At 38.0% G+C, this 14,924-nt stretch overlaps 1 pseudogene; it reads left to right on the forward strand.

The window, feature by feature from the left end:
* The first annotated feature begins 6,950 nt into the window (after window positions 1-6,950).
* LOC143672020 (beta-1,3-galactosyl-O-glycosyl-glycoprotein beta-1,6-N-acetylglucosaminyltransferase 3-like) lies at window positions 6,951-9,043 on the forward strand (annotated as a pseudogene).
* Window positions 9,044-14,924: the final 5,881 nt, after the last annotated feature.

Consider the following 14,924-nt stretch of genomic DNA (forward strand, 5'->3'; position numbering starts at 1 on the left):
AAGGGGTATGGCATGTATGAGTTTCTTCTTTCTTTTGCTGGAAAGATGCAAATGGTCAAAAAAATGATCATGGTGATGAATACACAACTATGTGATGATATTGTGAGCCATTGATTGTAACCATGTCAAGAATGTTTGTATGTTTGCTGCTTGAAATAAACAAAACAAAACAAAAAAACAAAGAAAATAAATAAGGGTAGAGTTTTTAGGGTATTAAGATAGTATGATTGCCAGAGGATCCAGAAACACTGGAATCAAGTCCCAGACCACTGTCACTACTCCATATAATTTTCTAAATGGAGATAAATATGCATAGAAAAATGACATTGAAATTAAGATGCAACTCCACATACCTGATGGCTTGGTAGCACCTATACTTGTAATGCCAGGATCCCAGCTCTACCTCAAAGTATTCCCCAGTTACTTTTCCCTTCAAGGCCCCACTACTGCTACCCCAGTCACCAACTGTTTCCAGACACTAGCCAGTATCCACATTTTTAGTACTATATTAGTTTTACATGTTTTTTTAACTTTATATAAAAGGAATTAATTAGTATGATAGTCTTTTGTTTCTGGCCTCTTTTGCTTGCCATCCTGCTTGTGATATACACCGATGTTGTATGCAACAGTAGCTTATTTATTGTCATTGTTATACAGTTTTACATCTTGTAATACTTTTTTTAAAAAATGAGACAATTCTCAAAGTAATGGGGTTTTTAAAAGTCATCAAGATGGATGGGGAGGAAAGTGCCAATGATTGACTCCTGATTTGATAGAGCAACATTACATGTAACTATTTAAACCCTTCAGTAATACAGAAATATCAACTGCAACCCATTATTAGCAGAGAAAAATTATCAAATAAGACAAGCCCTCATAATTTCAGGTTTCTTTTGGAGCCTATTTTCACAGGTTATGGCAGGAATTTCTCCAGTTTTGGGAATCTTACAAGATCCTATTGTGTAAATGCTATTTCCAAGGCTAGATTTGTATGAAGAAAGAATATAACAATTATAGCAGCTGTTAAGTACACAGACATCTCTATTATGCACAAGGAAACAAAATTAATATTGTGAATATTTTCAACCTAAAAATTTACCAAATCAGATTCATTTAAATAGTTTGTGATAAAGAATGGTAACTCTCCATAACTGCAGGTGAAAGGAAACAACTGCCTTATCTATCTCTAAGACTTAAAAAAGTATCCATTTATTGTAAAACACAAAATAGATGCATAAAATCACTTGATTCAAATGTATATATTAAGAAATTTTTATATTTGAAAAACATCCAGGTAAAGAAGTAAAACTTTTCCAGTCACCCAGGAAGCCCCTTTAATATGCCACATCCCAATCACAGACCCCTCTTTCCACCCCATAAGTAACCACAATCCTGAATTTTTAGGATAATTATTCCTTTATAGCAATTATTTCCTTGTAATTTTTTGTGATTTTGCTCAAATGTGAATCCCTAGACATGACAACTTAATTTTGCTCACAAATTTATAAAATCTGTCATCCATCTCTTTCACTCCCTTACCTTTTGTATATATGCCAATAATGCTGCCAATTTAATTAATAGAAGCATTAAAACACTTTGGGCACATGTTCTCCCAATTCTTCTCTACCACTCATTTAAAAAAAAATAGTCATGCTATATTTACTCTTACCCCTTCTTTAGTCTCTGTTCTACAATAATTACACAATTAGCTCTGACTACCAGTCCTTATCTCAATATCTCTCCAGCCATTGATTGTCTGGCGCTGGTTTTATGGTAGATTCTTCAAGAAAGGATCATGGAAAAAAATCTTCTGAGTTTTTGCATGTTGATAACAGTTTATGGTTTATAGTTGATGTCAGCTTTGCTAACTATAAAATCCTTGACTCACACTATCTTTCCTTAACCATATTAAATGTTACTCCATTTTATCATGGCATAAAATGCTTCTGTTGAAAAGTCTGATGATAAGCTAATCTTCTAGTCTTATAAGTCATGAGTTCCTTATCCCCCAATAAAATATCTTCCTTTTAAAATAAATTCCAATAATTTTGCTAGAATATGTCTTGTTATTGGTCCCTCTGAGTCAATACTGTCTAGTATCTGGTGTGCTTTTTCAGAGTGTAGGGGAGGGAACACATGCTTCCTTTCTTCCTCCTTCCTGCTAATTGAATGTTGGTTAAATGTTTAGAGAACCAGCCACCATCTTGGAGCATGAGGAAGAGGGCCACATGCTAGGGATGGATGAGCCAATATCCAGAGGAATCTGAGTGCATGATGGGTTCATGAAGCCACCATATCAGTCCTAGATGGTTACCTCTAAGTTTCTTTTACATGAAAGAGGAGTCAACTTCTGTTTCCTTTAAACAATTGTTTTTATATTTTTTCTTTTATGCAACTGAGCCTGATCCTAATTGATACACCAGTAAAAGACACTGACCCCCAAAGATGCTAGTGGGAGGAAAGCCAAGCACAAAATGAGTGGTAGAAGAGCAAATCCATAAATTTTAGCTGCACTCTTTTGACAGTTGATGACACAACAACTTAGCCTCTATATATTTTTCATGTTTGTTGCTGAAGAGTACAAGCTTGAATAATTGACTATCATTTTTCTTCTTTCCACTTTTAAAATTTAGTTATATATTTTTGTTCTTTAGCTCTTCTTTTTCCCCACTATTGTTGGTATTGCTTAAATTTTTATTTGCAAAATATTCAGGCAGGATTGAAAATCAGACCTGGTGAGGAATGGGTGTGTCTAAGATCATGAATGCCAGAAAGTAGTGGTCTGACTTTGGGTGCCTTGGATGAATTAATTGGACTTGAGTTTAGACTGCTACCTGTCAGGAAAGAAGTGTGTGTTTGTAGTTGTATGCATTGTGGTTGGAGGCGCTGTAGGCTGAGGCATCTTTGAAGACATTGGAAGAATATTGTGAGTATTTGGACAGAAAAGGAGTGCAAGACAGCTAGGTGGTCTTTGGGAATGGTTCCCACTACCTCTGACAGTAGGAAAGATACACGATAAAGGTTGTATGACATAGTGCCCTGGACACCATGATATGTATTTCCTTCATTTTACTTTCAATGTGCTTGTGTCTATGGCTCTAAAATGTGTCTTTATGTAGACAGGTTATAGCTGGATTAAATTTTCTATTGTACCCATTCTGCCAATCTCTGCATTTTTTGGTGTGTTCAGTCCATTTACCTTTAATGAAATTACTGAGAACATAGGATTTATTTTGCCATTTGTTTCCTGTATATCATGTCTTTTTTGTTCCTATATGCCTATATCATTGCCTTCTTTGTGTCAATTCTATATTTCCTCATATATCATTTTAATTCTCTTATTTGTTTTACCACATTATAAAGTCATTCTCTTAGTGGTTGCCTTAATAATTATAATTTACATGTCAACTTAAAACAACCTGGTTCAGATTAATTTCAAGTGTTTGTACAAACTTTGCTCAGATACATTTCCATTCCCTCCTTCCACTTCATGCTATTATTGTCATACAAATTACATCTTTCACATTATAAGACCTTTAACACAGTATCATAATTAATTATTGCTTTATGTACTTATCTTTTAATTTGATAGGAGAAAAGAAAAGTCACATATGAAAATACATTTTTATTGTCTTTCATATTTTGCTATGAATACTTTTCCCAATTCTCTTCATTCATAATTGCTGTCTAGTATCTTTCCATTTCAAGCAGATGGACTCCCTTTAATGTTTCTTGTAGTGTATGTCTGCTGAAATGAATTCTCTTAATTTTTATTTATCTGGAGATATCTTAATTTCTCATTAAATTTGAAGAATAATTTTGCTGAATACAGAATTCTTGTTCTGTTATTTTCAGCAGTTTGAATATCCCACTATGTTCTGGATTCCATGGTTTCTAATGAGAAGTTATCTATTAAAAGGGTAATAAGGGAATAGTGCAAATACATTTACACTTACAAATCTAACAACTTAGAAATGTACCAATTATTTGAATATCACAAGCTACCAATATTCAACCAAGATGAAATAGACAACTGTGTGTATGTATGATTTAAACACTTTTTTAAATATTGAGGTTTGGTTAAAGATAATGGAGTGAGAAACTTCATGTCTCTGCTACCATCCTCACCCCCACCCCCACAGAAGCTTTGAGCAACCAGCAAGAACTAACAAAATATCTTTCTTAAAACTCCAGAAAACAGTTAAAGAACTGCAAAACTTGGTGAGCACCAACTCAAGAAAAAGGCTACTTAAAAGTGATAGGATCTTGTGGTGCTTTGACTTTCCTCCCATCCTTCACCAGTTCAGGGTAGAGCCATCCCACACTCCCAGTGTGGATTCCTGCCCCTATTCTAGAGGGGGGAAGTGTAACCCTTGTACACATATTGTGAGCATATATGTCTGCCCCAGTCTGTCTGGTGGTGGCCTGAGGGACCTCCATCCCCAAATTTGCCCTACATGTAAAAGGAAGCACATGGAAATCTACAGAATGCGGTGGGAGAGCAGTCAAGTCATGTTGCTGGAGGCAAGAAATTGCTGAATGTAAGACATACAGTTCAGTGCCTGTGACTGTGAGGAAACTCCGTAGGAAGAGGGGACATCTGGAATCATGTAATTGGGAGAATTCCTAAGACCACATGTGCATGCCCAAGACAAGACATATGAGCTACAAAAAATCAGGGGATCCCATACACCCTGGCCTGGAGATATTCTCTAAGCTCATTGAATGAATAAGCCCTGAAGAAGAGTGTTTGCACAGATCTATCTACAAAGATGGGGAAAGGTGTTTTCTTTTATCTTTTTTTTTTGTTAGCTCGTGGCAATCAAGGAAACATCTGTCATATTACTAGCTGGATAATCTTAGGGAACAGACACCACAGAGTCTAAATTCCAGCAGTAACACATTAAAATATCAAAGTGTCCAGGTTTCAACAGGAGATTACAAAATATACAAGGAAACGGAAAGTCATGGCCCAGGAAAAGAAGAGTAAAGCATTATAAACCATAACTGAAGAGGAGGACAAGAGCTAGGACATACCAGACTAAGACTTTAAGATATGGTTCCAAATATTCTCAAGGAAAAACAGGAAAACATGGACAAGAACAAAAGGAAACTAGGAAAACAGTAGATAAACACAAATATCAATGTAGAGATGGAAATTTTGAAACGGAACCAAACATCTGAAAACCTTTGTAATACAGTTTAAAACTCCCCTAAAGGAGTGTAACAGCAGATTAGAACTGTCAGAAGAATGAATTAGAGAAACGAAAGACAAGGTAGTTGAAATCATTCAGTACGGAGAGCAGAAAGGAGAAAGCATGAACAAAAGCAAACAGAGCCTGAGAAACCTGTGAGACAACATCAAGCATACTCTGCTGATTTGAAAGGATTCATGTATTCTAGAAAAGCTATGTTTTAATACTAATCAGTCTTATGGGAACAATGGTTTCTTCTAATCCTTATTCATTACTGCAGGCTGGAAACTTGATTAGGTTATCTCCAGGGAGATGTGACTCAATCAATTGTGGGTATTAAATTTGATTAGAGGGAGACATGTCTCCACCCATTCTATATGGGTTTTGATTAGTTTACTGGAATCCTATAAAAGAGGAGACATTTTGGAGACAGTTCCTTTTTTGAGAATGAAGAGAGAGCTGCAGAACCATGACAGAAGGTTGAGTGAACCACAGAGTCCACCAGCCAGAGACCTTGAAGATGAAGAAGGAGAATGCTTCCAGGGAACTTCATGAAGCAAGAAGCCAGGAGAGGAAGCTAGCAGACTGTCACCATGTTCACCACATGCTTTCCCAGTTGAGAGAGAAACACTGAACTCATCGGCCTTTCTTGAGTGAGGGTAACCTCTTGATGGTGCCTTGGTTTGGACATTTTTATAGACTTGCTTTAATTGGGACACTTTCATGGTCTTAGAGCTGTAAACTTGTAACCTATTAAATTCCACTTTTTAGGAGCCATTCTGCTTTTAGTATATTACATTCTGGAAGTTAACAAGCTAGAACACATACCAATATACATATTGTGGGATCCCAGAAGGAGAAGAAAGAAAGAAAGAGGCAGAGAGAGTATTCAAAGAAATAGTGGCTTAAAACTTACCAGATTTTATGAGAAGTGTGAATATGCACATCCAAGATGCCCAATGAACTTTGAACAATATAAATCCAAATAGTCACACACCACAACATATTATAATCAAACTGTTGAATGCCAAAAATAGAGATAATTCTGAAGGCCACAAAAGAAAAGTAACTTGTCACGTACAAGGGAGCCTTGATATGATTAAGTGCTGATTTCTCATTGAAAACCATGGAGGTAAGAAGGCAGTGAGATGACATATTTAAAGTGCTGAAAGCAAAAATTGTCAACCAATAATTCTATATCTCTCAAAACCATCTTTCAAAAATATGCAAGAGATTAAGACACTCCTAGATAAATGAAAGCTTAAGGTGTTCATCACTAGTATGCTGGCCTTACAAGAGATGCTAAAGAGAGTTTTGCACGTTGGAAGGAAAGGACAATAGGTAATAGACGATGCATGCGGAAATAAAGATCTCCAATGAGACTAATGGCAAGAGTAAATATAAATGCCACTACTATTGTATTTTTGGATTGAATCTCCACTTTTTAATCAATACAGGAAAAGAAAATGCCTAAAATGTAACGAAACTTTCTCTCAAATTGAAATGTAAGTGGTTTTGGACTCATACTGTACAAACATGTAATTTGTGACAAGAACTGCATAAAGGTGGGGGAATGGCAGGGATTAGGAAAGTTTGTGTGTGCTATTGAAGTTGGGTTGGTTTTGGAACAAATGAGATTGTTGTAGATTTAGAATGTTAGGTTTAAGGCCCCTGGTACTTACAAGAATGTATCAGAGAATATGCCAACTCAGACAGAAATTAGAGTATAGGCTGTCGGGGCAGTGGGCAAGGGACATGGAGAGTGCATTCAAAATGAGTGTAAGGTTTCTGCTTGGGGAGATGGGAAAATTTTAGTAATGGAAGTTGCTGAGGGTACCAAAATATTGTGAATGTGCTTAATCCCATTGAATGGAATGCTTAAAAGTAGTTGAGATGAGAATGTTCACATCATTTAAAAACAAAGACTGGGACATTTGAGGGGAATATGGCAGAGTTAGGAGCACCAGGACCCATTCCTACCATCAAAACAAATATTAAACAGGCAGGTACTGAGAAGTTCACTTGAAATTTCTTTGATTCCTCAACCATTCCACCATGGGCTCTAGTCCACTATAATTTAGTCAAAATATGCTCCCTGGCTGATGTGAGCTGTACCTCTGGAACTCATCTGGCCAGGGCCATGCCAAGAAACTGTTTGAAGACAAGGCTTGTATCTGCTGAACTGAAACCACATTATTTGAGAGTTGGAAGTGTACAAAGTTGGCTATGTGACCAGTCAACCTGTGCCTCCGTGACAGAGACACCAGCACCATCCACCTCCCAAGAAGTCTGGATCTCAGCCCAAAGGTCCTCCTGAGCACAGAGACCCCAGCACCTGAGATTAAAAGAGTGGCCTGAGATAGTTTCTTAGACATTCTGTGAATATAAAAAATATATTTTCTACCAGGGAAAATGGTGTTCACGTTTGCTTCTGTGGAACCCAATTAAGTTTCCCCTTGGAAATGGATTCATGCCCTGGTAAGAGATCTTCCCCAAGCATGAAAGAAGCTATTAAAGGATTCAATTCTCCCCTTCCATCCCTGTGCTCAGACTCTCCCTGTTCTCCATTCCATAAAGATGATTTTGTGGAGGAAGAACCTCTGTGGGCCCTGGGCTGCTATATGCTGTTGGCCATCATTGCTCTGAAATTTTGTCTTAAATTCAAATGTAACTATGAACACCTAAATCTGGAATCCACGGACTTTCTAAGCCAGCAGTATAGGGACATATTGTACAAGTCCCTGAAGCTGCCAGCAAAGAGGTCCATCAACTGTTCTGGGATCATCCGAGGTGCCCAAGAGGCATTGATCCAGGTTTGCCTGGACAACCTGAAAACCATGAAGAAACAAAGGCCTTTCACAGATGCTGGCTACCTCAACCTAACTAGAGATTGTGAGCACTTTAAGGCCAAAAGAAGTTTATACAGTTTCCCCTGAGCAAAGAAGAATCAGACTTCCCTATTGCATATTCTATGGGGGCCCATGAAAACTCTGAAAGGCTGCTGCAAGCTGTGCATGCCCCACAGAACATATATTGCATCCATGTGGATTCAGACGTCTTAAGAAACTTTCAAAGAGGTCATCAAGTTGATTATTTCATGCTTCTCAAATATCTTCATGTCTAATAAGCTGGTTCAGGTGGTTTATGCCTCCTGGCCCAGGGTGTAGGCTGACCTCAACTGCATGGAAGACTTGCTCAGGGCTCAGTGCCATGGAAATGTTTCATCAATACATGTAGGACAGACTTTCTTCTGAAAATCAATGGTTCAGGCCCTCAAGATGTTGAATGGAAGGAATAGTATGGAGTACCGAGTACAAAAAAAATGGCTAGAAATATCACTATGGAATGACAGACATACCTTAGAAGACTAGCAAGCAGAAGGACTCTCCCCCCTTATAATTTACATATGTTCACAGAGAATGCCTATATTGTAGCTTCTTAAGACTTCATCCAGTATGTCTTGGAGAACCACAAATCACAACAATTTATAGAATGGGTAAAAGATGCCTATAGCCTTGATGAACACCTCTGGGCCACCCTTCAGCATGCACCATGGATGCCTGGTGATGTTCCCTACCACCTCAAATATGACATCTCAGACTTGGCTCCTATTGCCAAATTGGTCAAGTGGCAGGGCCATGAAGGAAACATTGGTGAAGGTACACCTTATGCTTCTTGCACTGGAATTCACCAGCAGGCTATCTGTATTTATGGACTGGAGACCTGCATTGGATGCTTCAGAACTATCATCCGTTGCCAACAAGTTTGACCCAAGGGTGGATGATAATGTTCTTCAGTGCTTAGAAGAATGCTTATGTTATAAAACCATCTATGGGACTGAATTCTGAAACATCTTTTGAATTCAGTCCCATTGATGTCACCTGTGGCTCAGGAACTTGTGCACACATGCCTAGCATTTGCTGGGATGATGTGGGGATGGGAGACTGGGGTTCTGTAATCCATGGCCATCCCCAGGGTAAGGGGGCTGTTATTGGAATGTGGGTAAGTAGAGCTACTGCTTTGCAAATTACTGCCCTAGGTGAATGCTGACTATTCTCTTGCCATATCTCCAGTAGCTCCATTAACTTTTTCACAGAGTGAGATGGGAAGAGAGAGTAAGAGAGGAAAGTGTGGAAGGAGACCCTGGATTTTAGGCAAATGCTTCTGTGTCAGCTTTTCTACTCTGTGGAGATGACTTTCCTATTAATTCTAGGTTTGGTGGGGGAGGGAGGAGGAGTGCTTCACTAAGGTAGAATACCCAAAGGAGAGTTTGACATAAAGTGGTACTATCAACTTAAGAATAATTAGTTCCTGATTCAAAGCCCTACCTCTACTTTGGTCTAATAACCCAGGTATAAGATAAATAAATATAAGAAAAATGTATGAGACCATTTCCTCATGACTATTGGTGATATTTAAAGTCCCTGGTGGTTGAGTAGAGAATCTCCATTATTCAGAAATGGTCATGGCCAGTATGTTTGAATAGCAAAGTCAAAAGAATATAGAGGGCAGTGTGACAGTGGCTCAGTGGCAGAATTTTTACCTGCCATGCCGGAGACCCAGGTTCAGTTCTCTGTGTCTGCTCATGTAAAAAAAAAATATATATATATATATATATATATATATATATATATAGAGAGAGAGAGAGAGAGAGAGAGAGACAGAGAGAGAGTAGCTGATTCTCTTGTTATTTGAAGTTCTCTTCATTTTGTTTATTTTGCCAAATTCATCTTTTTTGTACGGGAAAAGGCAGAGTGATTTAACCAGTTTGATCATCCATTTCCTTATGGGAAAATTATGGCACTAATTTTGCCAGCTTCATAGCCAAAGCTTAAAATTCCGTAATACAGTTATAATAAATTATAATTTATTGTCCAAGCTGGACCACATTTGAGCATGTGTGAGGGTTGGACGGAAGGCTGCATTATTAATCATTATACTTGGAAACAAGAATAAACTGAGACTGTTAGCTAAATCTGGATGTCTGATTTCTCTGCACTTTGGCCCCTTGAGTCAAAACTCTTATTTCAGTATGTGGATGGGAAAGGCACTGTTTCTGCTACTGTGGCTTATAAATTTTCTCATGCAGAGACAATATGTGTGTAAATATATGCATTTACATTTTGTCCTAAATGTTACCCACTGAAGCCATTTCCTTTCTGAAACTCAGAGACAATTGCTAGACATCTGAAAGGTAACTGGCTACTAGTCATACTCTTCTGTGATGGGCAAGGAATACTATATAAGATTATATAGGCAGTGCCTTTTATATACAGTAAACCTGATCTGCATGCAATATGCTCTGGTAATTTGAAAAACAAACAAGTAAACAAAAAAATACCCAGTCAGGTCTTGTCTGAAACCCCTATTTTGAAACCCCAGATGGGAGACAAATACTGTACAGCATCCAAGGAGGAATAGGAGGAGAAGCCTGACAAATTATAGTAAAGAACTGTAAATTGCTCTCTCTGTGTAGCAGCAATCAATGCCTATCACCCATGCTCACAGCAGGCCACAGAGAGGTCCAGTCCCTGGCTATCTCACAGGTGACAGAAAGGGATGTAAAAATCATCTTTGCCAAGAATGGGAATAGGCATGGCCAATCACTGATCATGGCTTTTGATTGGTAAATTCAGATTACGGGATCCTGGCTCTAAGGGCAGCTATTGTTTCAGCCCTCCTTGGACAGGGAAAGAGGCAGAGGAGATAAAAGGCACAGAACTTCCTCAGGGCTGGAGGGGACAGTTAGCTATGTTTGCTGGGTAGCCTAGGAAAGGTCAGCTTTGGGAAGCCATCAGAGAAGATTTTGACTCCCTTTCTGATCCCCTTCCCAGGGCACTTTGGAGCCAGTCTGCATTCCATACACGGGGGGATGGACCCATGTTGGCTGGAAAAGACCAACAAGGGAAAGTCTTCTCCAAGGGGACCTTCCTCCCAGAATTTGCCCTACAGGCAAAAGCAGACTGAGACAGTAAAAGAAATGTGGAAAAATATAAAGAATAATCTGGGACAAAGCCCTGCTGGATTCAAATACCTGAGATGGGGAGATCTGTCTCCTGAGAAGTAGAGGGGTAAAAAAAACACTCCTGTAAACAGGGAAACTCCAAAACAACTAACAAGGAAAAGCCCAGGACAAGACAGAAGCCCAGAAAGAAAGGGGAAACCCAACACACTGCATTCATCTTGGGCAGGCCTTCCTGAAAGGAAGACTGAAGCACAAGAAAATCTCTGTCTTATCACCAGCTATTTGAAAAATCAGAAAACAGACACCCCACGGAGTAAATTCCAGAGTCAACATTTAAAAAATTATTTATTTATTTAAAAAAATTAACAACAAACAAAAACATTAACATATTATCATTCCATTCTACATATATAATGAGTAATTCACAATATCATCATATAGGTGCATATTCATCATTTCTTAGAACATTTTCATCAATTCAGAAAAAGAAATAAAATGAAAACAGAAAAAAAAGATTATACATACCATACCCCTTGCTCCTCGCTTTCATTGATCACTAGTATTTCGAACAAAATTTATTTTAATATTTGTTCCCCCTATTATTTATTTTTATTCCATATGTTCTACTCATCTGTTGACAAGGTAGATAAAAGGAACACCAGACACAAGGTTTTCACAATCACACAGTCACATTGTGAACGCTATATCATTATTCAATCATCATAAAGAAACATGGCTACTGGAACACAGCTCTACATTTTCAGGCAGTTTCCTCCAGCCTCTCCATTACATCTTGACTAACAAGATGATATCTACTTAATGCACAAGAATAACCTCCAGGATAATCTCTCAACTCTGTTTGGAATCTCTCAGTAATTGACACTTTGTCTCATTTCACTCTTCCTTCTTTTGGTTGAGGAGGTTTTCTCAATCTCTTGATGCTGCATCTCAGCTCATTCTAGGGTTTTTCTCAATTCCTTGATGGTGAGTCTCAGCTCATTCTCGGATTTCTGTCCCACGTTGCCAAGAAGGTCCACACCCATGGGGGTCATGTCCCACGTAGACAGGGTGAAGGTGGTGAGTTTCCTTATTGTGTTGGCTGGAGAGAGAGGCCACATCTGAGCAACAAAAGAGGCTCTCTTGGGGGTGACTCTTAGGTCTAATTTTAAGTAGGCTTGACCTATTTTTTGTGGGGTTAAGTTTCATATGAACAAACCCCAAGAGTGGGGACTCAGCCTATAGCTTTGGTTGTCCACACTGCCAGTGAGAACATCAAGAATTCAACTTGGGGAAGTTGAATTTCTCTCTGTTCTCACCATTCCCCGAAGGGGACTTTGCAAATACTTTTCCACTCACTGATCAAATCACTCTGGGATTCATCGGGGCATCACTCTAGAAAAACCAACAAAATCTCATGTCTTACCCAAGGTTCCATGCACTCATGGTGTTCAATCAAGCTATCTACACAAGTTATATTAGGAAATGCACTAGTCAAAATATAAATTTTGTACCAAATAAACATTTTTGCTTTAGTCTCACACATAAGTTGAAATTTTAAAATATTAATTACCACCTAATTTAAGCACCCTGCAGTAATGACATTCCTTTGCTCTTCCTCATGCAAAAACATTTTTTTAATTTGTACATTTAGTCACTATTATTATACACTCTAGGAATTCTTAGATTATACCATCTCAATCTTTATCATCTATCTTTCTTTCTGATTTCATTTATGCCCCAAGCCCTCCCCTCTCTATCATTCTCACATGCACTTTCATTCAGTGTTTTAACATAATTGTATTGCAGTTAGGTAGTATTGTGCTGTCCATTTTTGACTTTTTATATTCAGTCCTATTGCACAATCTGTATCCCCTCAGCTCCAATTACCCAATATCTTACCCTGTTTCTATCTCCTGATGGTGTCTGTTACCAACGAAATAGTCCAAGCTTATTCACCAATGTCAGTTCTTATCAGTGAGACCATACAGTATTTGTCCTTTTGTTTTTGGCTAATCTCACTCAGCATAATGTCCTCAAGGTCCATGCATGTTGTTACATACTTCATAACTTTATTCTGTCTTACAGCTGCATAATATTCCATCATATGTATATGCCACAGTTTGTTTAACCACCCATCTGTTGATGGACATTTTGGTTGTTTCTATCTCTTTACAATTGTAAATAATGCTTCTATAAACATTGGTGTGCCAATGTCTGTCTGTGTCTTTGCCCTTAAGTCCTTTGAGTAGATACCTAGCAATGGTATTGCCGGGTCATATGGCAATTCTATATTCAGCTTTTTGAGGAACCACCAAACTGCCTTCCACAGTGGTTGCACCACTTGACATTCCCACCAACAGTGGATAAGTGTGCCTCTTTCTCCACATCCTCTCCAGCACTTGTCATTTTCTGATTTATTGATAATGGCCATTCTGGTGGGTGTGAGATGATATCTCATTGTGGTTTTGATTTGTGTTTCTCTAATGGACAGGGAAGTTGAGCATCTCTTCATGTGCCTTTTGGCCATTTGTATTTCCCCAGAGTCATTTTAAAATACTAAAAATGTACAGTGTACAACAAAAGAATTATGAGCAAACAAATATCAGGAAATAATGGCCCATCCAAAGGAAGAGAATAAAGATACAGAAAACTTCAACAAAGAAAATGAGACTGTAGATATACCAAACAAAGCCTTTAAAAGTATGATCTTAGGAATGTTCAAGGAGGTGAAAAAAAGTACAGAGAAAAAGCTAAAGGATATCAGGAAAACAATGAATGAGCAATATAAGAAACTTAATAAAGGGATAAAAGTGTTAAAATGTAACCAAACAACTATTAGAGTTAAAACCACAATAACTGAAATGAAAAATGCCCATGAGGGTTTCAAGAGTAGGTTGGAGCTGGCAGAAGAAAAAATCAGTGAACTTAAAATGAGTGAGGCTGAGGAGCAAAAAAAAAAAAAAAAAAGTGAAAATACCCTAAATACAGCTATGGGACACAATCAAATGCACCAATATATGCATTATTGGAGTCTCAGAAGGAGAAGGACAGAAATGGGCACAAAGAATGGCCAAAGAAATAATGGCAGAGCACTTAGTAAAATATGTGAATGTGCAAGTCCAAGAAACTGAGAAAACACCGCAAAAGATAAACATGAGGAAAAGTACACCCTGTCATATATTGATTACACTTTCAAATGCAAAACAAAGAAAGAGTTCTGAACACTGCAAGAGAAAAGTACATTCAAGGGAGTACCAATTAGATTAGGGGCTACTTTCTAATCAGAAACCAGGGAGGCAAGAAGGCAGTAGGTTGAAATTCTTAAATTGCTAGAGGAAAACAAGTCAACCCAGAATTTTACATCAAGTGAGACTTTTTTCAAAAATGCGAGAGTGATTAAGACACTGTAAGATAAACAAAACGTAAGGTAGTTCATTATCACTTGGCCTGCCCAATAAGCAATGCTAATGAGAGCTCTTCTGATTGAAAGGAAAGGACACTAGACAGCGGTTTAAAGCAGCATAAAGAAATAAAGAGCCTGCAATAAAGGTAATCATTTGGGTAATTGTAACTGCCAAAATTACTGTAGTGCATTGTGTGGTGCATAACTCCACTTTTTCCTACAAATGCCAAAATGCAAATGTATAAAAAGTAATGATAAATCTAAGTATTTGGACATACAATGGACAAATAAGTGATAACAAGTTACCACAAATAAGTGGTAACAAGTACAAAAAGTGGTAGGGGGACAGAGGAGTATAAAA

The sequence above is a fragment of the Tamandua tetradactyla genome, chromosome X (genome assembly GCF_023851605.1).
Source record: "Tamandua tetradactyla isolate mTamTet1 chromosome X, mTamTet1.pri, whole genome shotgun sequence".
In the NCBI taxonomy this organism is placed as follows: domain Eukaryota; kingdom Metazoa; phylum Chordata; class Mammalia; order Pilosa; family Myrmecophagidae; genus Tamandua; species Tamandua tetradactyla.